This window comes from Macaca fascicularis, chromosome 16, assembly GCF_037993035.2.
Source record: "Macaca fascicularis isolate 582-1 chromosome 16, T2T-MFA8v1.1".
Classification (NCBI taxonomy): domain Eukaryota; kingdom Metazoa; phylum Chordata; class Mammalia; order Primates; family Cercopithecidae; genus Macaca; species Macaca fascicularis.
Genome location: NC_088390.1, coordinates 33,685,467 through 33,709,747, shown reverse-complemented (window position 1 = coordinate 33,709,747; position 24,281 = coordinate 33,685,467). Strand labels below are relative to the sequence as shown.

General features: G+C 52.0%; 1 long non-coding RNA gene across 1 annotated transcript; it reads left to right on the top strand.

Annotated features, from left to right (window-relative positions):
• The first annotated feature begins 11,253 nt into the window (after nt 1-11,253).
• Nucleotides 11,254-11,884, top strand: LOC135967614 (uncharacterized). Its single transcript, XR_010581761.2, has 2 exons — nt 11,254-11,350; nt 11,509-11,884. It is a non-coding gene; the product is annotated as an uncharacterized lncRNA (long non-coding RNA).
• The last annotated feature ends 12,397 nt before the right edge of the window (nt 11,885-24,281 follow it).

Below are 24,281 nucleotides of genomic sequence, written 5' to 3'. Positions count from 1 at the left end.
GACCTGTCTCAAATTTAGGGGGTTCACAGTGGGGTGAGCAATTCAGTCTGGGAGAGAAGGCTGTAATCTGAGTGAAGAGCCCTTTGCACTATTCTTGGATGAGGCTGAACTGTCATCCTGCCTTGACTTAACATGGCCATTACCCTAGAAATTACAGCACCACTCTTCAGAGGTCTACCCTGTGTGCACACATGGACAAGAGGCTTAGGTTGTTAAAGTCAGCATATTAAATAATTTCCTGAAATACGACTGTAACTAGAACCCAGCTGACTTCCCCCACAGCCATTCTTACCTATTTTATTGCTCATTGTCTGGCATAATCAATAGCATGTGAACTCCAAGAAGGTGCTTCATCTTACTCCAGTGCCTAGCATAGGCACATAGTGCAGATTAACGGTTTGAAGTGGAAGAGATTCAAGACTCGCCTCATTAAGGGGTAGATCTATTGTTGTAATCAGATTTCTGAGATCAGTGTTGACTTCCTCTCACATTTCACAGGAAGCTAGACTTCTAAAAGGTTAAAGTTTCCTTGATGGGTTTTATTTAAATTGAATTAAAATAATTATTTTACAGGGAAAAACCTTGAAACACCTTGCAACTTTGGGGTGAAAGTTAAATAAAAGACTCTAGCCCCAAATTACGTTCCCACTGAAATGAATGTTTTAAGAAAACATTCCAGCCAGGCATGGTGGCTCACACCTGTAATCCCAGCATTTTGGGAGACTGAGGCGGGCAGATCACCTGAGGTCCGGAGTTTGAGACCAGCCTGGCTAACATGGTGAAACCCCATTTCTACAAAAAATACAAAAAAAATTAGCTGGGCTTGGTGGCAGGCGCCTGTAATCACAGCTAATTGGGAGGCTGATGCAGAAGAATTGCTTGAACCCGGGAGGCAGAAGTTGCAGTGAGCCAAGATCCCGCCATTGCACTCTAGCTTGGACAACAAGAGTGAAACTCCGTCTCGGAAAAAAAAAAAAAAAAAAAAAAAAATTCCATATGTAGTAAATAATGACTTTTTTCTTTTAGAGATTTAGAAACTTAATCCGTATTTAAGAGCTTTCATATACAGTCATGCGTTGCTTGCCATATGAGGAGGAGCTTGAGAAATGTATCATTAGGTGATTTCACCTTGCACTAACATCACAGCGTATACTTACACAAACCTGGGTGATGTAGCCCACAGCACACCTAGGCTATGTGGTATGGCCTACGGCTCCTAGGCTACAAACCTGTACCATGTGTTACTGCTGTTAGGTTTGGAAGGGAAGGCGAGGGCTAAAGAAAGACACAGAAAGAAGGCAGCTCAACGCAAATGCAGGCTTTACATCCAGCATAAAACCTACAGAAGTGTGGGACCAGCCTAATGCCAGAGTCCACTACTGCTTACAGGCTGGGGCAATTTGTAGGTATGGGTGGGAGGGGTCTGGGCAGTATGGCTTGCTGCCCAGCAGGATATTGATGAGATATTCGTTCCCATGATGCGGCTGTTCTGGCCCTTGTTCCAGCAGGATGTCATCATGGTGTTCCTCGGACCTTTGTCCAGCAAGACATGATAGGGATGTTTGTTTAGTTGGGACTTTGCCTTGTGGTCAGTTGGTTAGGCAGGATGTTTTCTCATGGCCCAACCCCCTGTGAAATGTTTCACTTTGACCAAGGTCTGCAAAATAGCAGGGAGCTTACAAGATGGTGCAGTTTGGACTAACATTCTTGCCTTTTACTTTCAAAGGAAGAGGGGCATTGTTGATTGGCTGGCTGCTTCTTGCTGAATAGGGCGCTGTACTCAGGTTTGGGTTTTGAAGCAGTGGGTGTTCAACTTCATCATTGTTTTTTTTTTTTTTTTTTGAGATGGAGTCTTGCCCTCATTGCCCAGGCTGGAGTGTAATGACACAATCTTGGCTCACTGCAACATCTGCCCCATGGGTTCAAGTGATTCTCCAGCCTCCAGCCTGTAGGTACCTACCACCACGCCTGGCAATTTTTTGTATTTTTAGTAGAGACAGGGTTTCACCATGTTGGGCAGGCTGGTCTTGAACTCCTGACCTCAGGTGATCTGCCTGCCTTGGCCTCCCAAAGTGTTGGGATTACAGGCATGAGCCAGCACACCCTGCCCGGAGCTGTTTTCCTTGAGGCGCTGATATCAGACCTGGGAGAAGAGAGTGATGGTATTAATGTGTTTCTGGGTGGTTGCCAGGACAAGAGAGAAAGTGGGATAGGAAGGTGAGTACACATGGGCCAACTGTTAGTATTATGAGGCGGAAAATGTGGGGTCCTAAGAAAGGGCCAACTGGCTATCCTGGTGCCGAGTGTAGCAGAGATGTTTCGCCCTGCTGAAGAGAATGAAGTGTACAGCCCACCTGGTGTGTGTGGAGGAGGAGGAAATAGGGATTACTAAAGGAACCTGAATAGTTTGGTTGTTAGGCAAAATGTTAGCGTTTGGAGATTGAAACACCCGGGTGCATGTTCCTGGCCAATTGGCCAGTAGGCTATTGAGTAGGCAATAAAAGTTTGTACCGCAAAGGAAGAAGATCGCAAGTGCACACCACCATGCCTGGTTAATGATTATATATTTTTTTGTAGAGACAAGGTTCCCTAGGCCCCCCAAGGGCAGCCTAGGGAATTCTGGTACTCTCCAGATGTCAGAGGTCATAATCAAGGATGACGCCTTTAGTTAGACAAACCAACTTTGAGCCTTCACTCCACATTATAGTGGAGTCCCAGACAAGAGTACAGCTTGGGCTGGGCACAGTGGCTCACGCCTGTAATCCCAGCACTTGGGAGGCCGAGGTGGGCAGATCACTTGAGGTCAGAGTTTGAGACCAGCCTGGCCAATAAAGTGAAACCCCATCTCTACTAAAAATACAAAAATCAGCTGGGCATGGTGGCGGGGACCTGTAGTCCTGCTACTTGGGAGGCTGAGGCAGGAGAATTGCTTGAACCTGGGAAGCAGAAGTTGCAGTGAGCCGAGGTCACACCACTGCACTCCAGCCTGGACCACACAGCAAGACTCTGTCTCAAAAATAATAATAATAAGCAGCCATAAAAAAGAATGAGTTCATGTCCTTTGCAGGGACATGGATGAAGCTGGAAACTATCATTCTCAGCAAACTAACATCGGAACAGAAAACCAAACACTGCATGTTCTCATAAGTGAGAGTTGAACAATGAGAACACAAGGACACAGGGAGGGGAACATCACATACTGGGGCTTGTTGGGAGGTAGGGGACAAGGGGAGGGAGAGCAATAGGACAAATACCTAATGCATGCGGCTTAGCTTAAAACCTAGATGACGGGTTGATAGGTGCAGCAAACCACCATGGCACATGTGTACCTATGTAACAAACCTGCATGTTCTGCACATGTATCCCAGATTTAAAGTAAAATAATGTGTTATATATCATATGTCATATGAAATATAATGTAGCTATAATGATATAATAATAGCTATTAAAATGGCATTTGAGGCAGGTCTTGAAGGATATGCAGCCTCATTGACCAAAATTTCCATCACTCCCTGTTCTCCCCTCTGTCAGTCAATCAGCTGCTACCAGGGAGGTCTAGTTTCCGAAACACGGGAAATATGTGAGCAGAAGTCGCAGCCCCCCAGCTGCCCTCCACACTGGAAGCCAGTCAAGGCGTGGCCTCCTCAGCTGGGGTTGACATCCTGTCCTGCTCTGGACCCGTCAAGGGTCAAGCTCTGAGGGTTTCCTGCCAGGCTGTAGGGAAGGGTTTCGGTATAGACCTGGTGGACTGGAAATGTATCGATTTGCCCCCAGATTAATTATTAACGGGTTACTACCGTCACCATGTCTGGGAGAGGAGCCCAACTCCAGACTGGGCCAGATAGCACCTATCTCTGCTTGGGGGTTTCAGATATATGCTCCATGATGGGTTGACTGGACCTGATGGGTCTGGAATCTACGAGTGATTTCTGAGGGCCCCTGGGGCCTGGCCAGGCCGCATACCCTCTGGTGAGGCTTCCGACTTCCGGGGCATACAAAGAGGGTGTGGCATCCAGCCAGATGTCCTGGCTAAGGCAGGTGGCTCCAAACAGGAGAGCTGTGCCCTTGGCTCAGAGGGATGTGGGCCTCTCTGACCACTCCTGGCTTGACCACAGGACTTGCCTTGGCCAGTGGCACCTGAGCAACAGTGGCAAGTGCTACATCCAAGCAGGAGCTCTAAGAGCTATCCCTTGCTTCCACCTTTGCTTTGCTTTTTTTTTTTTTTTTTTTTTTTTTTTTTATGCAGGGTCTCACTCTGTTGCTCAGGCTGGAGTGCAGTGACACGATCTTAGCTCACTGCAGCCTCTGCCTCTCAGGCTCAGGCTATCCTCCTACCTCAGCCCCCTAAGTAGCTGGGACTACGGCTTGTGCCACCATGCACGGCTAATTTTTGTATTTTTAGTAGAGATGGGGTTTCGCTGTGTCACCCAGGCTGGTCTCAAACTTCTGGACTCAAGAAATTCACCTGCTTTGGCCACACAAAGTGCTGGGATTACAGGTGTGATCCACCACACACAGCCCACCTTTGCTCTTTTACCCTGGCTATGTGGTCAGGATGCCACAGAATGGGTTACTTCTTTCATGGGCAGGAGGTCCTGGAATGATGTATATTCCACCCACACTGGGGCACCAGGGTATAGGACAGCAAACATTTTGAAGCAGCAGCGCCATCTCACAGCTTCGGGGAAGAGGGAAGGCGAGCTCTAATTCCAATTCCCACCCTGCTGTTGATATGTTGAATGACCGAGCCAGTCGCGGCCTGCTCATGAAACCTTCATTTCCTCATCTGGACAAAGGGGAGACTCCGCTTAGTTGGAGAGTAAAGCATATTGCAAAATGAGAGAAGTTTGGGAAACTCCAGTTAGCAGGAAGGTAGGCCTACATGTGGTTAGTCCATTTCATATAATCCTCCTAGCAACCCTAGGAGGTAGAAAATATCACTGTCCCCAATTTCCAGAAGAGAAAAACCAAGGCAATCGCACAGCTAGAAAGTCAGTCTTAGAATTTGGCAGCTTTGCTCCAGAATCAATGAACTTTGGATCTAGGAGAACAAGAAGTCTGGGATTGATGGCCTGATGGGAATCCAGCTCCTTCACCTTCATCTAACCATCCATCAGTCCTTCCTTCCTTCCCTTTCCTTTCCTCCCTTTCCCTCCCCAGACATCTATTTGTACCAGGCACCAAGTGGTCAGATGGTTAAAGATCTATCTGGGAAGTACGGAAACATGTGAGATTGGTATGGGATTACCTGGGCAGCAACACAGTGTGAGGGAGAGAGGGATGTCAGGGGACCTTGGCTGGGTATCTGCTCAACGTCCACATCCCATCTACCAGCCTCCTCTTAGGAATGTGGCTCTCCTGGCCAGGCAGTGACCAATACAGTGTGCGCTATTTCCCAAACTTCTTGGATCACAAAAGCTAGTCAGGGAATGTGGTAAATATACAGATTCCCAGGCTCAATTCCAGACCAATAGACTCAGAATTGCCCAACATGAATCCTGGGAAAGTGTATTTTTAATAAGCACCCCAGATGATTTTTCTAACTGGGCAAGTTTGGGAAACAGGGTGGATAAGAAGAGCAGAGACCGGAATCCGGAAAACTTGGGTTTAAGGTCCCGCAGCAACCCTTGTTCCATGAACTCTGGTTTCCTAATCTGTAAAATGGGGACGGGACCCCCATGGGGTCAGCCTGCCACCCAGAAGGGTAGTAAATGAAGCCCCCGAGAAGGCCCCCTCCCCTTCACGTGCCCCACGCCACCCCCAAGCCTCACCCATCTCCCTCCTCTCGCCCTCTCTAACCTGATGGGGTGGGAGGTCCTGATGCCATTCCCAGGATTGGGCACCGCGGTGGCCCCAGCACAGGGCAGTGTGACCTGCTGTTGCTGAAGCTTTCCCAGCGGCAGAAGCAACTCTGCTGGAGGGACCCCGGCCTGGTTGAGACCCTGTGGGAAGCCGCACATCTCAGCCTGTTCCAGTTCCAGTGCCGTCCTGAGTTCCATCCTGAGGCCCAGTTCAGTCATGAGTGCTGGAACTGTAGCCTGGAGGGCAGGATGGGCCCCCTCAGGAGAGGTGGGGAGGAGGGCTGGGGAGGAGGAGGGCTGGGGGAAGAAAGCTGGGGGGAGGAGGAGGCTGGGAGAGGCCACTCTTTCCTCTTCCCTGGCCCCTGTGTCCAGGCCACACTGCCCTTCCTGCCCTAGCACAGTCCCAGATAAGAAGAGTCCTGGGAGGTAATAAGGGGCAGTTGAAGGCCAGGTGTGGCCTAGCCTCAGGTTTGGGGGAGCAAAGGAGCAAGGAAGATCCAAGAGAGGAGGAGACACAAGCCCATTTTGGAGGAGCCCACAGATGAGATGGGGGGGTCCCTCAGTTTCCTCCCTCTGCCTCTTCCACACCCACATGCGAAACAAAGCGCATGAACATGGGAGGATGGGCGGCAGCTGCTTCCAGGCCCGATGACGTGAGGCAGGCCATGCCTGGCTCATTTGTTCGCTCATTCATCTGTCCCTTTGTCCCTTTGTGGGTCACATCCATTTATCCATGAGTCCCTCCTTCCCTTCTGCTGCTCCTCCCTTCCTCCTGCCTCCCTCCCGCCTCCACCTACCCCCTAAGCAGCCATGGAGGCCTATGGTGAGCTGGTCTCTGTGCCAGATGCTGGAGGTTCAGAGCTGAACAAGACCCCAGCTGCCCTCGGGAAGCATGCAGTCTAGAGAGGAGAACGCAGGACACCATGGCACTCCCTCACCAAGCGGAAAGGTCTTCTATGGGACTTTTTAAAAACATGCAGTGATGCTGTACAGGGCAGTCAAGCCCCTCCTAGGCCAGCTGCTCTCCATGGTCTGCAGTCGAACTAATGGCCTCTCTCTGTGTCTCTCTCAGGACGTCACCAGCACCCCAGATGCACTGGAGGGCAGGTAGGAAGGAGTGAGCCCCTGAGAGGCCAGGTTTGGGCCACCCCCAGCAGAGAGGAGTAGCGGTGGTGGGTGGGATGATCAGTCTGGGGCGAGTCAGCCAGGAGACTCAAGGTCACTATCACTGGGCCTATTCCACAGTGGGTAGCAGAGAATGACATTTGAGAATACTCATGCAATCACAGGAAGCCCACAGGGCTTATCTCAGGGGCCCTGGAAATGGGCTGGTCCAAACGGTCACACACCAACTTGGAGTCAAAATGGTGGGTTTAGCCCCAGTTGTGCCTGCACCAGGTGCCTGAGTAGCTTCTCTTTGCATCTCAGTGTTCTTCTCGGAGAAGTAGAGGCAGGAGCCCCTGTCCTCCTGCTCTCTGGGAATCTGGGCACATACTCCACAGTGAATTTGGAAGGTCCATTTAAATGGCAGCTTTCAGTCAGAGTTTAAGGGGCAATTGACAGGGAGACCCACCCGGAGCTGTGTCCTCAAGTCAAATTCCCTTGTCCTGCCCATCGCAGCGCTGCCACCACCGCCTCCTGCCCTCAGAGGGTGGCAGGCAGCCTCTGAGCTTCCTCCTTTCCTCTCTTCCCCCTTTCCTCCCTCCTTATACCCCTCCACAGTTCCTGGAATGAATAAGGGAGTCCAGAAGAGTGAGGGGATGAGAGCCCTCAGTGCCTGCAAAAGAGCCTGGGTTTGTAAGGACAGTTGAGGCTGCAAAAGGACACATCGTTTGAGCTCTTGTAGGGGCAGGCAGACGTTCAGCACCGGGCTGTGACTAATGGGGATAAGGAATAGCCTGTTTGCTGGTATTTAGGTTACACTGGTCCCTAGATATCTCCTCCCACCCTGTACTATGGAACTTTCTCATGGGAATCTCCTTTCTTTTTCTAGAGATTATTGGCTCCACAGAAAAGCAGTTCTGGTCTCACTTGGCTATGGGCCATCCCATAAACTTCAGTGACATTGACATTGAGTTTCTCACACCCTCACTGAGAGCAGGGTTTGCTTGTTTGTTTGTTTTTGTTGTTGTTTTGAGACAGAGTCTTGCTCTGTCACTCAGGTTGGAAGTGCAGTGGTGCAATCCTGGTTCACTGCAGCCTCAATTTCCCAGGCTCAAGCAATCCTCCCACCTCAGCTTCCCCAGTACCTGTGACCACAGGCATGTGCCACCATACCTAGCTTTTTTGAAATGGAGTTTTGCTCTTGTTGCCCAAGCTGGGGTGCAATGGCACGATCTCGGCTCACCGCAACCTCTACCTCCTGGGTTCAAGTGATTCTCCTGCCTCAGCCTCCCGAGTAGCTGGGATTAGAGGCATGCGCCACCACGCCCAGCTAATTTTGTATTTTTAATAGAGACGGGGTTTCTCCATGTTGGTCAGGCTCGTCTCGAACTCCTGACCTCAGGTGATCTGCCCACCTCGGCCTCCTAAAGTGCTGGGATTACATGCGTGAGCCACCGTGCCCGGCCACACCTCGCTTTAAAAAAAATTTTTGTAGAGACAAGGTCTCACTATGTTGCTTAGGCTAGTCTCAAACTCCTGGGTTCTAGTGGTCCTCCTACCTCAGCCTCCCAAAGTACTGGGATTACAGGCATGAGCCACCCTGCCTGGCCGGGAGCAGGTTTTAATAAGGAGAAGGGGCCAGAAGATGAGACACTTTCAGGAGAAGTGGAGATGGGAGAAAGGGGTTTCTTTTATGAACGGAGGGGCTCATGCCTGTTAATCATCTAGCATGTGCCAGGAGCTGTCCAGAGGCTGAGCTACCTAATCCAAATCCATCTTCACAACAGTCCTAACCAGCTCTTCACAGATGAGGATGCGGAGGCTCAGGGGAGATAACATCCCTTAATCAAGGTCACACAGCCAGGAGGTAGTGAAGTTAGGATTCCTACCCAGAAGCCCTTGCTCTTCCTAGTGTGCCCCTTCTGGGGTTGGGGTGGGCATGAAGAATCGGCGCACATTTCACAATCTTGCCCCAGAAAGGTGGCAATATTGAACGGGTAGAGGGGACCTGAGAGGCCACACAGCTGAGGCTCTGTGGCCTGAGGTAGCCAAGGCCTAAGTTCCCGGCAGCCAAGACCCACCACCCTCCAGAAGGCTTAGCAGGTCATGCCTCGGGGGCTCCAAAATGGCCAAGCAGGCTGAGAAAATCTCCCAGTTGTGCAGTAGGGCCTGCAATCCTGAAACCAGAAACCGCAGCCCCATCCCCTCCCCATGGCAGCAGGCCTAGGGGAGGGGAATAGGGATGCTGGGACCCCACAGCAGCCCTGTAGGGAAAGGAGGCACCTTGGATCTAGTCAGATGGGGAGGGGCATCTGGTCTCAGCATAACTCCCTTCCAAACAGTAGCCCCTGGGAAAAGCACAGCCCCCTCTCAAACCCAGAGCCAGTTTCTCCCTTGGATCTGTATACTTGGAGCAAAACATTACTCTATTCCCCAGGCCTCCCCACCTCTGCCACCCACACCTCTGGGCCCCTGGCAGGGACTGTGCCCTGGTCAGAACAGGTGGTAGCCCATGTGCTTCCACCCTCGCCTTCTCTCTGTTCTGGACTTTCAGGTCATGACAGAGGGAGGAAAAGAAGGCTGCGCTGGAAGTGGAACCTTAGTGGGAAAGGGGGCATGGATCCTTAGGAATATAAAGGGCCTCAGGTCCTGGCCAGAGACGCTTTGCTGTGCTCCTCTGCACTTGCCCAGCACCATGGTAATGTCTGGTGGCCAAGTTTGGGCTCCCTATCAGCCGTATTCTCTAGGAGCTTGGGGATGGGGCCTGGCACCAAGGGCCCTCCTCAGGCCCACTATGGGCATGAAGGAGTTAGGCAAGGGCAGCCTCATCTACCATTCTGATGGTCAGGACAGCTACTAGGGCTTCTTATCCCTGCTTGGGTGGTGGGGATGAGTGGAGTTCCCACTTAAAAGAGGGTTGAGGGGCTTAGGCGCTCTGGGGGTGTGCATCACGTTTATGGGCATATAATCTGAATCATGGTGTGTTGCAGGCACAGAATTCTCTGTGCATTGGGTGTGTGAATCATCAGGCTGGCTTTCCTGTGTGTAACACTTAGTCATTCATTTAATATGTATTATCGAGTATCTACTAAGTGCCAGGCACTGTTCTAGGTACTTGTGATACATCAATAGACAAAATAAGCAAAGAGCCCAGTTGTGATTAATGATGCTTACATTGAGGGAAGGGACTTGGACATAAATATAATAAGTATAGAATACATAAGTTAGAAAGTGCAGCCAGGTGTGGCTGCGCATACCTGTAATCCCAGCACTTTGGGAGGCAAGGCAGGAGGATCTCTTGAGGCCAGGAGTTTGAGACCAGCCTGGGCCACCTAGCAAGACTCCATCTCTACAAAAAATTAAAATTTAGCTGGGCATGGTTGTGTGCACCTGTAGACCTACCTACTTGGGAGGCTGAAGCAAGAGGATGGCCTGAGCCCAGGAGTTTGAGACTGCCGTGAGCCATGATCCCGACGCTATACTCTAGCCTGGGCAACAAAGCAAGTCCTTGTCTTAAAAAAAAAAATTCATAAAAAATAAAAAAGTGCAAAAATAGAGCAAGAAAAAGAGCAAGATGAGGGGTTGGGTTGCAATATATATATATATTTAAATTGCAGAGACAGGGCTCTCTGTCTTTTGCACAGGCTGGTCTTGAACTCATGGGCTCAAGCGATCAGCCCGCCTCGGCCTCCCAAAGTGCTGGGATTACAGGCGTTATATACCGCACCCTGCCTGGTTGCAATTTTAAACAGGGGTGTCAGGATAAGACCCATTGCAAAGGTGGATTTTGAGCTAATGCCTCCAGGGGGCGACAGAGCTGGCCATGAGGCTGTCTAGAGGAAGGGTCTTCCAGGCAGAGAACAACGTGACTGACATTTTGAGGGAACGGCAGGGAGAAAAGAGGGCGATAAGTAAGAAATTTGCGGGAGAGAGGTCGGTGAGATTAGGGAGCTGTCCAATGGTTTTACGCCGACCTCGTGCGTACACCTTAGGGTGTGTCTCCCCGTCCATTTTTACCTCGATGCTGTCAGCGTGCATCACTGGGCATGTCCAGGTGTGCACCATTCCCCCGGGCACCAGGATGTCCCTTAGGGCGTCCGTGCACTGGTGTGTGTCCTAGAAATAGTCACGTCCCTTGGCCTGAGCGCCCCTGCACCCAAGCCTGCCCACCGCGCGGAACACCCGCAAGCTACGGTCCGGGCTCGGCAGACCCCGGCCGACCGGAGCCGCGGGGTCACGTGACCGCCCGCGGCTCTGTGAGTCCCGAGCTTTCCAGACGCCGGCTCCGCTCTGCGCATGCGCTCTGGTCGTAGCTGGCCTCATGTGGCTGCTGCTGCCGCCGGAGGGCGCCCTGGGCGAGGAGCTTCAGGTGCCGCAGCAGTCCATGGCCGCCGGCTGAACTTAGGCTGGATCAAGAAGTACGTGCGGAGGCTCTTCAACAGCAGGTGAGCCGGCGGAGGGCGCGAGGGAGGGAGGGAGGGAGGGAGGACGGACGGCGGAGGGTGCTGGGGGACACGGACGCCGCCGGACACACCCACGCGCATCGCGGCCCAAGCTGGGCTCGGGGAGCGGCCTCATGACCGCTGCAAAGACGTGTTCTCAGCTCGAAGAAATCTAAAAACCACAGGAAAATTGCGAACGCCACGAACACCTCCCCACCGAAAGCTACGAAACCCCCTCCATGGACCACCACGAAACCCTAGTGGCTGAACACCTCGGAACCCCGACCACCAACCTCCTCCCGAGGCCCCAGGTAGGACAGCCTGTATACTCGGCACCGAATCAGGGGCCTCGGGACTGGGGGCTGCTTGGGTGGGAGCGAGAGGAAGCCCTCGGGGGCGGGCGTGCGGGGAGATACTGGCGCCCTGGGACTTCCTTCTGGCCTCCAGACGCCTGACCCCCCACCAGCCCCTTTATATTGAGAGGGGCCTCAACTCCTCCTCATCCCCTCAATGAAAACAATAAAGACAAATCTCTGTTGCTTCAGTGACTTCTGTGGGCCGGGGAGGGACCAGTTCTTCGACAGGGAAGGGGAACCCTGGAGTTCCTGCTGTGGGAGAAAAGGACCTCAGCTGTGGGGTGGAGGGGTCCTCCCCTCGCTCCCCAGCAACCTTCTCCCAGCAGGGTTGGCGGGGGGTGGTTGGGGGGGGGGACTCCAATGCAGAGGGAGAGGGAGGGCAAAGGTGAGAGAAGCTGGAACCTTAAAGGAGGGCTTCAGCTCGACACACCCGCAGTCCTACCTCGCCCAGGTTTCTACCAAACAGCCCAGCTTGGGCTGTCAGAGTTGGCACAGGAAAAAGAAGAGGTGCCTTTGCCCCTCAGCATGCAGAGTATGGGGGGCCGCCTTTGCCTCCTGGACGTCTGAGCCCTTCTAGGGTGAGCAGAGCAGGGGAAGGGGTGGACCTGGCCAGGGCCTGTCCCTGAGAAGCTGGGTGTGAGGGTGGCGCTCTCTCTTCTGGGGGCTCCCATGGCCATCAGAGAGGCTTGGTGGGGGCAGAGCCCTGTGCCCTGATCCTACTCTCACATCCAGGTGTGTCTTCAGGGTGCGAACTCCTGGCCCTAGGAAGTATCCACACCTTTCCCCATTCACACCCCATCCCCTTAAGCTGCCAGCGAAAATGCTGGGACTTCAGGCTCCCTTATTCAGACTCAAACCATTCTCTTGCTGAAGCCATCTCTCTATCCAGACACCCCTTGGATTTAAGAATCAACCTGAGGTCGGGCACGGTGGCTCACACCTGTAATCCCAGCACTTTGGGAGGCTGAGGTGAGCAGATCATTTGAGCTCAGGAGTTTGAGACCAGGCTGGGGAACATAGCAAGACCCTGTCTTTATAAAAATAAAAAAAATTAGCTGAGCATGGTGGCATGTGCCTGTAGTTTCAGCTACTTGGGAGGCTGAGGCAGGAGGATCGCTTGAGCCCAGGAGGTGAAGGCTATGGTGAGCTGTGCTCATGTCACTGCACTCCAACCTGGGTGACAGAACAACACCCTGTATCCAAAGACAAACAAAAAATCAATTTGAGCCAAGCAGCTGCATCCTCTTAAAGCTCTTTGTCTTTTAGGACCTGGTTCTACTTCCAGGTCATTTGCACACACCAGATTGAGTCAGGACTTGAGGGGAAACACAATTGTGGTATCATTTCCATGGGATCTGTGCAAGGTGCTGAGCCCAGGAAAGTGGACGCCTCATCCTCCAAACGCATAACCCCATCCCTTCAGGCCAAGTGTGTGGGGGAGGTAGGAGAAGCCATTCTAGGAACCAGACACATTCTAGTCCCCTCACTTCTCCCGTGTACACACACGCACACACACGCATGCACGTGTGCTCTGTCCCCACCTATTCAGGATGCCTGAGAAGGGCCAGGAAGACTGGTGCACTGGGACTCCAAGCAGTCCTCCCTGAGGCAGGATCCATGTCCTCGCCCTCCCAGAGCTGGAGTGTGGAATCCACAGATTGGACTCATGGCAGTGGCTGGAACTCTCAGCTAATCTAGCCTCCTCCCCTTCCACAGCAGCTTGAATACCTCCTGTGCCCAGGATTTCGCTACCTCTCTGGACAGCCCATTCTCTCCAAATTTCTGGACAGCAGCTCAGGCCCCTGGATGCAGCCGTGACTGCCATAGCACCAGAATTGTGCCTCTGTGCTGGGCTGATCCCCTACCCCCATGCCAAGGATGCTTTCATATCACATTTTGGTGCTCCTGCTGCCTCAGCCACAGGAAAGCACTGGTGCACCTGGGGCAGGGTTGTCATGGGGCTGAGTTGGGAGGGTCTACAGGTGCTGAACTGGGAAGAGTCAAGCTCAAGACTGCCACTTCACAGGTTGCCGAATGACCGTAGAGGAGTCCCTGCCTTCCTCTGGTCATAACTTGTCCCTCTGTGAAGTGGAGAGGATGAGCTGAGTGACTGATGACCCCATGGACGTTCTGGATGCTTTACAAGCACAGCCTGCTTTCCCCGTTGCCTCTGCCCTGCCCTCCCCTTTCTCTCCATGCATTTAGCTCTTCCTGGGGCCCTGCACCAGGAGTCCACAGAGACGCAGGGATAGACTGTGGCTTTGACTTGCTTTATTGAGCCTGTGCGGGAACAAGGAGCCAGTTTCGGCCAGAGCCAACAGTGCGGAGGGGAGAGCTGGGCTGGCACTGCCCATGGAGTGGTAGGAGGCAGGAGGTAGCGTTACAGTTCCAGCAGGCTGAGCTCCCTGTGAGGACAGGGTGGAACATGGCAGTGTGCGGGGCAGGCCTTGTGCCGTCAGGAGGCCTTAGGCCAGCCCTGGGCTCCTGTTCTCCCTCTTCCACCCCCCACCACACCTTTTTAAGCCCTGATTCAGTCCCACCATCCCCATTTCAGCTCCAGGGAGCTGGACAGACAGGGCAGGGAGTCAAACTCACCTGAGGGCAGCAGCATGGGAGGACCCCACTCTGAGAAGGCCAGCGTGTCCTCTTTGTCTCTTTCCCTATACATGGAAGCCCTGTGCCCAGGTGCCAGCCCACCTGTTTCATATCCGCCGGTAGGCACCCACTTGCCCAGGGCACATGGGCCCAGGCCTGGTCAGCACAGAAGCTCTGTTTCCCCAAGAGTGGCCTGGAAGGGGCTGGGGCTGGGGATAAGGTGTGGCCAGGAAAGTGGAGTGGGCCCAGGGTCCCAGGGGCTGGGGTCTCTGTCCCTGTCCATGGCACATGCCTAGGCTTGGTCAGCATATTGATGTATCTGTGGAGCTCAGCTGCATACTGGGCCATCTGCTCTGGCGTGGCATTGCCCCCTGGGTACAATGGCTCCAGCGGGGCTCCCCGGGCACCCAGCAGTGGCTGCAGCAACAGAGCCACACAGGTGGACAGGAGCAGCAGGGAGAGGCAGCAGCGTGCAGCAGCCATCTGGGGAGCAAGCAGAGGGGAGGTGGAGGCAGAAGAGCCTGCGCTGCAGATTTTCCTATGGCCAGGAAGCAGGGCCCATCTACCCAGCCCCTTAGCCCATCATCCATTTCTCCAAGCCTGGGACAAGAGGGCAGAGAAAAGGGTCACTCTGAGCTGACTGCTCCACCTCCTAGACACTGCCTTGGAGGCATGGAGAGCCCGTCCTGTGAGCAGCCCAGCAGCCAGGTCCTCACAAGTTAGAAAAGTGTAGCAGAGAAAATGGGGACATGAGTCCTGGAGACACATGTTTCATGACATCCAGGGCCTCATGGCTCGGAGGCAGCAGTAGATAGTGGGAAATAAGGGCACACCAGGTCACCCCCAGGGCGCGGGACACGGAATGAACTGGGGAAGCAAAGGACAGAAATCCATGGCCTTGTGGGTCTGGCCCTCCACTCATCTGTAGAGACAGACATGGGTCCTGGAGAAGACACTGTTGCCCATGTCATCCTGCACAGACCGGCACAGACACTCACACAGGGACACATTCCAGTTCACAGCCACGCACACGAGTGCGCACACACACTTGTCATCAGATGGCTTCTAGCGCGACAGGTCTGTCCAGATGCAGAGCAAGAGCCAAGCAGGACCTTAGACCTTCAAAGGCTCCTGGCCCTGCAAAGCACCAACTCCTTCCCTCCATCCCAGGCCCCAGCCTGGGGGAGTCCTCCAGAGCCCCAAGCAGGCTGAGCCCCACTTACCCAGAGTCAGGAATAAACAGTCACTGGACCAAGCAAGGACAGGTCCCTGCCCTCGGCTGGGCTGCATCATAGCCCTCAGTCCCCTAGAGTCCTCGCCTCGTGTCAGCCTCTCTCACTCCACAGCCCTTACCCACTCCTCCCACTGTCTCCCTGGTACTCCCAACGCCAGTACTGGGGCCAGAGATGGGAGGGGGACAGGGCAGTGCTGGGGGTGCCAGACTAGCAGCATAGTGGATAGAACTGGACCACAGCAAAAGTCTCCTGTGGGCCCCCATCGCTGATACCCCTTCCCTTTGGGCACCAGAGCAGGCTTGGTTCAAGAAAGATGGAGTTCTGGGACTTTAGGATGACTGAAAGGTTTTGGTCACAGGCCTTGGAACTGGCCCTCCCATCTCCCAAGGATCAACCGAAATAAAACGGATTCTCTCGGGACAGAAGATTGAGGCTGCAGCTGGAGCCTCCAGGATGAAGAATGGAAACTCAGGCCATCCTTTGCAGTTTGGAACTAGAACAAGGTGGGAACAGGGAAGGGGCCTCAGGCCCTCAGGCAAGGTGGAAAGGAGTGGGGTGCCAGGTTTGGAGAAAGCTGTTTGGTGGGTACATAGGATACAGAATGAGAACTAATGTGCCTGGGTTCAGGGGAAAGGTGGAGGGGGTGCCAGTTTCTGGGAGCCATCCCAGAGCCCCCATTCCAGGGGAGTGCTAAAAACCAGCATCATTTATAAAGCCTCACCCTTTTTCCAAAGTGCTCCCAGCTCAGTCACCTCACTAAATCCCTACAACAACCCACTTTACAGATTCAGGGTCCAAAGTCTGCTCAGAGATGTCAAGTAACTGGCCCCAGACCACACAGCTAGTCAGTGGGAGATCCGGGGTTTGGAACAAAATCTAACTTCAAAGTCTAACTCCAAACCTGAACTGTATTTTTTTCTAAGTGGGAGTGTCAAAGTATTGGCATAATTTCCAACTTTTTTGCTGAGAAACCTGAGGCTCACAGATGTAAAGAGGCTTGCTCAAGATCTCATAGCTACCTAGGTCTCCAATTCTGGCTTAGATTCTCAACCCACTAATCCATCCCCACCAGAATCCCCCGAGTCTCCCCTGCCCAGCGTCTCTTCCCAACCCCAAGTCTCCTTCCCCTGCTCAGGCCAAGGTGGTAACTGACGGTGTCTGAATGACATGGTGACACCCAAGTAGGGAGCAAAGGACTTCTCACTGCTGACGTTCTGCTGTCCCAGATCAGGACACCAAGAAGTTGGTGGGGGGACTGTTGGGGAATAGGGTGCTGGAGGTGAAACTCCAGGGATCTGTTAGGGTGAGCTCAGAGTCAGACAGACCTGGGTCCAAATACTGGCTCTGCCATTGCCTGGCTGAGCCAGGGAATGTAATTTCTTTAGCCTCTCCGGGCTTCACTTTTCCTCTCTGTAAAATGAGCTCATCAAGTCCATCTCAAGATAAGCAGAATAAAGGAAGGCTCAGCGAACATCAGTGTTCTGCCTTGATCTTCTCAATTTTTTTCTTTTCTTTTTTTGAGATGAAGTCTCACTCTGTCACCCAGGCTGGAGTGCAATGGCACGATCTTGGCTGACTGCGACCTCCGCCTCCTGGGTTCAAGCAATTCTCCCAATCAACCTCCTGTGTAGCTGGGATTACAGGCACGTGCCACCACAGCCGACTAACTTTTTATATTTTTGGTAGAGATGGGGTTTCACCATGTTGGCCAGACTGGTCTCGAACTCCTGACCTCAAGTGATCTGCCGGCCTCAGCCTCCCAAAGTGCTGGGATTACAGGCGTGAGCCACTGTGCCTGGCCAATCCTCTTAATTTTGATTTCTGGTAACAAGAAGAGCAGTAATGCTTCACCGGACAACTCACACTCCACAAGGCAAATATGAAAGTCGTTCTGTCTCAGCAAGCCTGGGTCTTTCTCTGGACTGAGGTTTTCCACATGCAAAACAAGGGTGTGAACTGGTGGCTGGTCTCAGGCTGGCTTTGAGTTTGGCGGGTAGAGGCTGCAGCTTACCCACATGGGACACCAGGCTCTAACCCTTGTTAAAAGGGTTGGAGCTTCCACAGGACCATGACCTGGAGGGAACTGTTCTGGCTGCTATTCATGTCGGGACCCAGCCCCACCTGACAGACGTGGGTCTAGGGATTGACTCAGATGCCAGGGCCACTTATAGTTCTGTTCTGTCGCAGAGATAAACCTAAGTGCCTAAGAAATAACAGGTACTCCACAAATGTCAGCCAAACTGCAGCTTTCATTTTCTCCTTTACAAACAACGGATTTCTCTTCTGGGTCCTCTCAGAGATGTGGTGACAATCTAGAAGTGGTAGTGGAGGTGCTTTCTATACTGCCTGTCCATGTGTATTAGTCCATTTTTCATACTGCTATAAAAAACTGCCTGAGGCTGGGCGCGGTGGCTCATGCTGTAATCCCAGCACTTTGGGAGGCTGAGGTGGGCAGATCACCTGAGGTCAGGAGTTTGAGACCAGCCTGGCCAACATGGTGAAACCCCGTCTCTACTAAAAATACAACAATTAGCCGAGTGTGGTGGCTTGGGCCTGATGTCCCAGCTACAGGGGTGGCTGAAGCAGGAGAATTGCTTGAACCTGGGAGGCAAAGGTTGCAGTGAGCTGAGAGCACACCACTGCACCCCAGTCTGGGCCTCTGTCTCAAAACAAAAAACTAAAAGAACTACCTGAGATTGGGTAATTTATAAAGGAAAGAGGTTTAATTGACTCACAGTTTGGCATGGCTGGGGAGGCCTCAGGAAACTTACAACCGTAGCAGAAGGCGTCGGGGAAGCAAGGCACTTTCCTCACGAGGTGGCAGGAAGGAGAAGTGCCTATCGAAGCAGGGAAGAACAACTTATGAAATCATCAGATCTCATGAAAACTCACTCACTATCACGAGAACAGCATGGGGAAAACTGCCCCCATGATTCAATGACCTCCACCCGGTCTCTCCCTTGACGCATGGGGACAATGGGGATTGCAATTCAAGATGAGATTTGGGTGGGGACACAAAGCCTAACCATGTCACCATGTCTAGAACACAGCAATGCTCGCTCATATTCATGTGTTCCTATCTGAGGCGTTTGAACCACAGCGACTCCATCTTGAACAGGGGCTGGGTAAAATGAGGCTGAGACCTGCTGGGCTGCATTCCCAGGAAGTTGGGCATTTTTAGTCACAGGATGAGATAGGAGGTTGGCACAAGATACAGGTCACAAGACCCTGCTGATAAAACAAAATGAGGTAAAGAAGCCGGTACAAACATGCAAAAAACGAGGGCGATAAAAGAAAGTGACCTCTGATAATCCTTGCTGTTTTTTTTGTTTTTGGTTTTTTTTTTCATTAAAGATGGCTTCACCATGTTGGCCAGGCTGGTCTCGAACTCCTGGCTTCAAGTGATCTGCCCACCTCGACCTCCTAAAGTTCTGGGATACAGGCGTGAGCATGCCCGGCCTCACTGATCATTATACACGAATTATAATACATTAGCATGCTAAGAGATGCTCCCACCAGTGTCAGACAGTTTACAAATATCATGGCAACATCTGGAAGTTAACTTACATGGTCTAAAAGGAGACAGAAACCTCAGTTTTGGGAAATTCCCACCCTTTTCCTGGAACACTCATGAGTAATCTACCCCTTGTTTATTAGTATATAATCAAGACATAACCATAAAAATAGCCAACCAGCAGCCATGGGGGCTGCTCTGCCTATGGAGTAGCCATTCTTTTGTTTCTTTTCTTTTCTTTTTTCTTTTTTCTTTTTTTTTTTTTTGAGATGGAGTTTCGCTGTTGTAGCCCAGACTGGAGTGCAGTGGTGCAATCCCGGCTCACTGCAACCTCCGCCTCCTGGGTTCAAGCAATTCTCCTGCCTCAGCCTCCCGAGTAGCTGCGATTACAGGCATGTGCCACAAAGCCCAGCTAATTTTGTATTTTTAGTAGAGATGGGATTTCTCCATATTGGTCAGCCTGGCCTTGAACTCTCGACCTCAGGTGATCCACCCACCTCGGCCTCCCAAAGTGCTGGGATTACAGGCATGAGTCACTGCACCTGACCCTCTTTTGTTTCTTTACTTCCCTTTTATTTATTTATTTTGTGAGATGGGGGCTCAGTTTTTTGCCCAGGCTCAAATGATCTGCCTGCCTCGGCCTCCCAAGGTGCTGGGATTACCGGCATGAGCCACTGGGCCTGGCCCTCGTTTCCTTCCTTCTCTAATAAACTTACTTTCACTCTACTCTGTGGACTCACCCTGAATTCTTTCTTGGAGGAGCTCCAAGAACCCTCTTTTGGGGTGTGGGTCAGGACTCCTTTTCAGTAACTCCCATAGTGCTTGCCACAGAGCCCTGCCCTGAAATCACCAATTCCCGGCCTACAGATGCACTAAATGAATATGATGGTGGTGCCTCTTCCCCTGCCCACACCACGCTCTCTGGCACGAGGAGGATGGCCACTGGCAGTGCTGGGGATGGAGTAAGTGCTATGAGCCTAGGAGAGGAACACCCCAGAAACACCTGAGGTCACAGAGTGAATGAGGCAGATAAAGGAGCAATGGGAATAGGGCCCCCACATACGTAAACCCAGGGCAGCAGTTTGGCCTGCATTGTGTCCTCCATCACACCCCCGGTCCTTGCTGTCTGACTGCAATCCCGGCTGCTTTCAGTTAATGACCAATGAGTGGTCATTTATTGCACATCTGTTCTGGGCCTGGTGGGAGCAGTGGGGGCAGCAGGTGGAGATGAGGAAGCAAGAGTTCTGCAAGGAAGTCCAAGCTGCATGAGGAGCCGGAGCCAGGGGATGGCTTGCTTTTTTTTTTTTTTTCGAGACAGGCTTTTACTCTGTCACCCAGGCTGGAGTGCAGTGGCATGATCATGTTCACTATAGCCTCTGCCTCCTGGCTCAAGGGATCCTCCCATCTCAGCTTCCCAAGTAGCTGGGATCACAAGTGTGTGCCACCACACCACACCACAATTTTTTTTTTTTTTTTTTGTGTAGAGACGGGCTCAAGTGATCCACCGGCCTCAGCATCCCAAGGTGCTAGAATTCAAGAGTGAGTCACTGCACCTGGCCAAGACGGTTTTTTGTTTTTGAGTTTTTTTTCCTTTTTCTTTTTTTTTTTTTTGAGACAGAGTCTCACTCTGTCACCTAGGCTGGAGTGCAGTGGCACAATCTCGGCTCACTGCGAACTCTGCCTCCTGGGTTCAAGTGATTCTCCTGTCTCAGTCTCAGTGAAGAGATAGGACCAATGACTTCTAGATGACATCCAAAGGACATCATGTTTCTAGCGGATAATGCTAGGTGCCCAAATATCCACGTTCTCCTTTCATCATCAGAGAGCTTGAGATGGTACATATGTAGGTTTGTTATATAACAAAAAAAGTCCATTTATAAATAAAAATGTTTTTAAACAAAGAGCTGGAGATGGGCACACAGACACTCAGCTAAAGACATCTCGTAGGTTGTCCTTGCAGCTACGTGGGGCCATGAGACTAGGCTTTAACCAATAGGCTGAAAGTTAAAGTGATTTCTGCCTTTTGGTTTTTAGGAATGGATGTGCCTGCCTGTGGCAGATTATATTTTTCAAAGATGACCACAAAAATATCTCCTATCTCATGTGTGATTCTACAGTGGGGCCTATGTCCCCTATTCTTGAATATGTGTGCACTTGTGATTGCTCTGACGAACAGAGTATGGGGTATGATGCCATGTGACTTCTGAGGCTGGGTCACAAAAAGCAATTGTTATGAGTTAAATTGCATGCCCCCGCCCCCCGCCAAATTCATATGATGCAGTTTTAACTCCTACTACCTCAGAATGTGTCCTTATTTAGAAAGAGAATCACTGCAGATCTAATTAGTTAAGATAAGGTCATACTACAGTGTGTGAGCTCCTGATCCCGTAGGACTGGTCTCCTTATAAAAAGGGTAATTTGGGTACAGAAACAGACATGCATAGAGGGAAGACGATGTGAAGAGACACAGCTCAGACACCTATCTTCAAGGCAAGGAGAGAGGCCTGGAATAGATCAGAAGGAATCAACCCTGGCAACACCTTCATTTCAGACAGCTAGCCTCCAGAACTGTCGTTTAAACACCCAGTCTGGGATTCTTTGTTATGGCAGCCCTAGCAAACTAAATAGCAATGCCACCTTCATCCAATTCTCTGGAAATAAGCAGGAAGCCAGTTATCATGTAAATCCAACTACCCCAAGAATATCATGCTGGAGAACCCACATGTAGGTACGACGGTCAGCAGCCATGGCTGAACTCAACAACCAGCACCAGCATGGGAGTGAGCCTTCTCAGGCATCAGCCCAGTGGATCATTTAGATAACTGCAGATCTGCCAACCTCTGATTGTATTCGCATGTGAGACTCAAAGTGAGAACTGCTGAGGTGAGCGCTTCCTGTTCCTGACCCACAAACTCATGAGTGACATACAATGGTTGTTTGAGGCTGCCAAGTTTTAGGGTAACTTATTATACAACATAGGAACCGGAGCACCTGCCCTCTCCCTTCTCCCACTTGCCACTGGCTGGAACACAGATGAGATCATGGCGGGCTGTCTTCAGTCCTGTAAATGACATAGATGAGGGCATGGTGAAGCCACAAATGAGGAGCCTGGGCTTTTGGATGCCTTCATAGAGCAGAGCTGCCAGCTCCCCAGATGTCACTTGCATTTCAGGTAAGAGAAATAAATTTCCATCCTGTTTAAGTCACTGTTAATTCCATCTGTTTTTTTTTTTTAAACCAAATCAATATCCTAGTAATATCGTATATGTAAAATGAACAGCTCAGTGTCTAGAATATAAATAAGTGCTTTTTGGAAAGGTAGTTATTGCTATTTCATTATTATTATACTAATAGTAGTTATTAATATTATTACCCTAAACTGCTCAACACTCCTCAAAATGAACATGAGGAGGACCCATGTCACTGATGGTCAATGAGACACGTCCAGCTGCGCAGAAATTGTCTGCGGTCAAGTGTAATTCATACCAGGTCTCTCTTCCATCCACCTTAAACTGAATACAGCTTTCCCAGGCAGACCAATAGATAGGGGATCACGGACACCAACACACAGACACGTCATCCCACTCCCCACCCACACAATGAGCCGAAGCTCCGGGTAGCCACTGTGTGCTCCCATCCCACCTGTACTATCTCAGGAGAGAAGACAGGCAGCAAAATGGGATGGAAAGTGGGTCTAAGATAATGAGTGGGGAGAGGCAGCCAGAGAAACTAACTCCCTCCCCAGGAAATCAGGCAAGGCTTCTGGGAGGAGGTGACCACTATCCTGAGAGTATCTTCCAGGCTGAAGAGAGGGAAAGGGCTCTCTGCAAGCAGGGAGAGTGGCATGGGCAAAGGCATGGAGCATCAGAATCCACACAGCCACTGACCGACACCTGCCTCCTCAGCCTCACCCTTTCAGCTCTACCTCCAGGGAGGCTGGAGGGCAGCACAGGGAAGGGTGGGTGTCAGAGCCCTGTGGCCCCCTGGGGACCTGTGTCCAAGCAGGGACCTACTCTGCAGCTACGGCAGAGTCAGCTTTAGAGTCTTCTATTCTTCCAGAGCCATGGAACTGCAAACAGTACTTCAAAATCCTGGTCCACGCAGGGATGCCTGCAGTCTTCCTGTCCTTTTTACCCTCTCTGGGTCAAAGGCTTTGGCCTCAACCTGATTCTCCCCCTCATCTCCTAGTCCCCTGCCAGATTTGGGTAGGTCTTGCTGAACTAGAAGCCCAGGAGACATCCCATAGATACAGGAGGCTGCATGTGAGGAAGGAGACATAGGCCTTTCCTTCCTGAGGCCCCAGGAGGGAGACAGGACACAGAGACATAGACAAAACTCTCAGTGAATAGAGCAGAGGCCCTGAGAGCTGGGCAGCCAGAGAGGCAGGAAGAGTGCAATTGGGCAATCGAGGCAAGCTTCTTGGAGGAAAGGGGCAGGGAAGGGTGGATGTCAGGGAAGATCACCCTATAGGCAGACTCTGGAATCGGTGCAGAAGGGTGAGTTTAAACATCCACAGCGCCTTTAGGTTTCAGTATCTAGTCCAGGGGAGGTGGGGGCGGTACATGGGAGGGTGTCCCTATGGCCTTGTCACTAGGAAAGCACAGTTCGTGACTTATCCACTGAGTGTGAATTCAATGAGATGAGAAAGGGCAGTTTTTTAGCGATCGGGCAGCCTCCACATTCCCCATTGCTGCTCTGCTCGGGGAAGGGGGACGGTAGAAATTACCTGCCTCTCCCGCCAGCACACACACACGGCTCTTCCTCCACAGCCCCATCTTGGACCACGCCACCGCCAGCCACTCCAGTCCTGGGCGCTACTAATACAGCTCCTAGGGAAGCGCCCCAAGGTCTTGGTGCCCGGCCCAGCCCCAGCCGTCCTTGGTTTCACGGGGTTGGGTACGGGAGGGACAGCCGTGTCCCCATCTACTCTGCTAGGCTGCCTAGCAGGCTCCTGTCCACGCTCCCTGCCCCTTCTTCCAAAACCCCATCCATCCCTGCCCCAACTCAACTAGAGTTCCTTCCACAGCAGTCCCTGGTCTGGGCGCTATCCAGCCCCAGGCTGGGTGGTCGAGTCTTCCTTGGGCTCCCAGCAGAGGGAACCCCCGCTCCCGCCCCAGCCTCTATCCGAGTCGGTTTTCGCTCCTCTGGTCCCCACGCCTCCATCCTCCACTTCCACGAGACCTCCACGAAGGGAAAGGAAAGGAAATACAAAGGCACACATTCCGTTTCTGTGG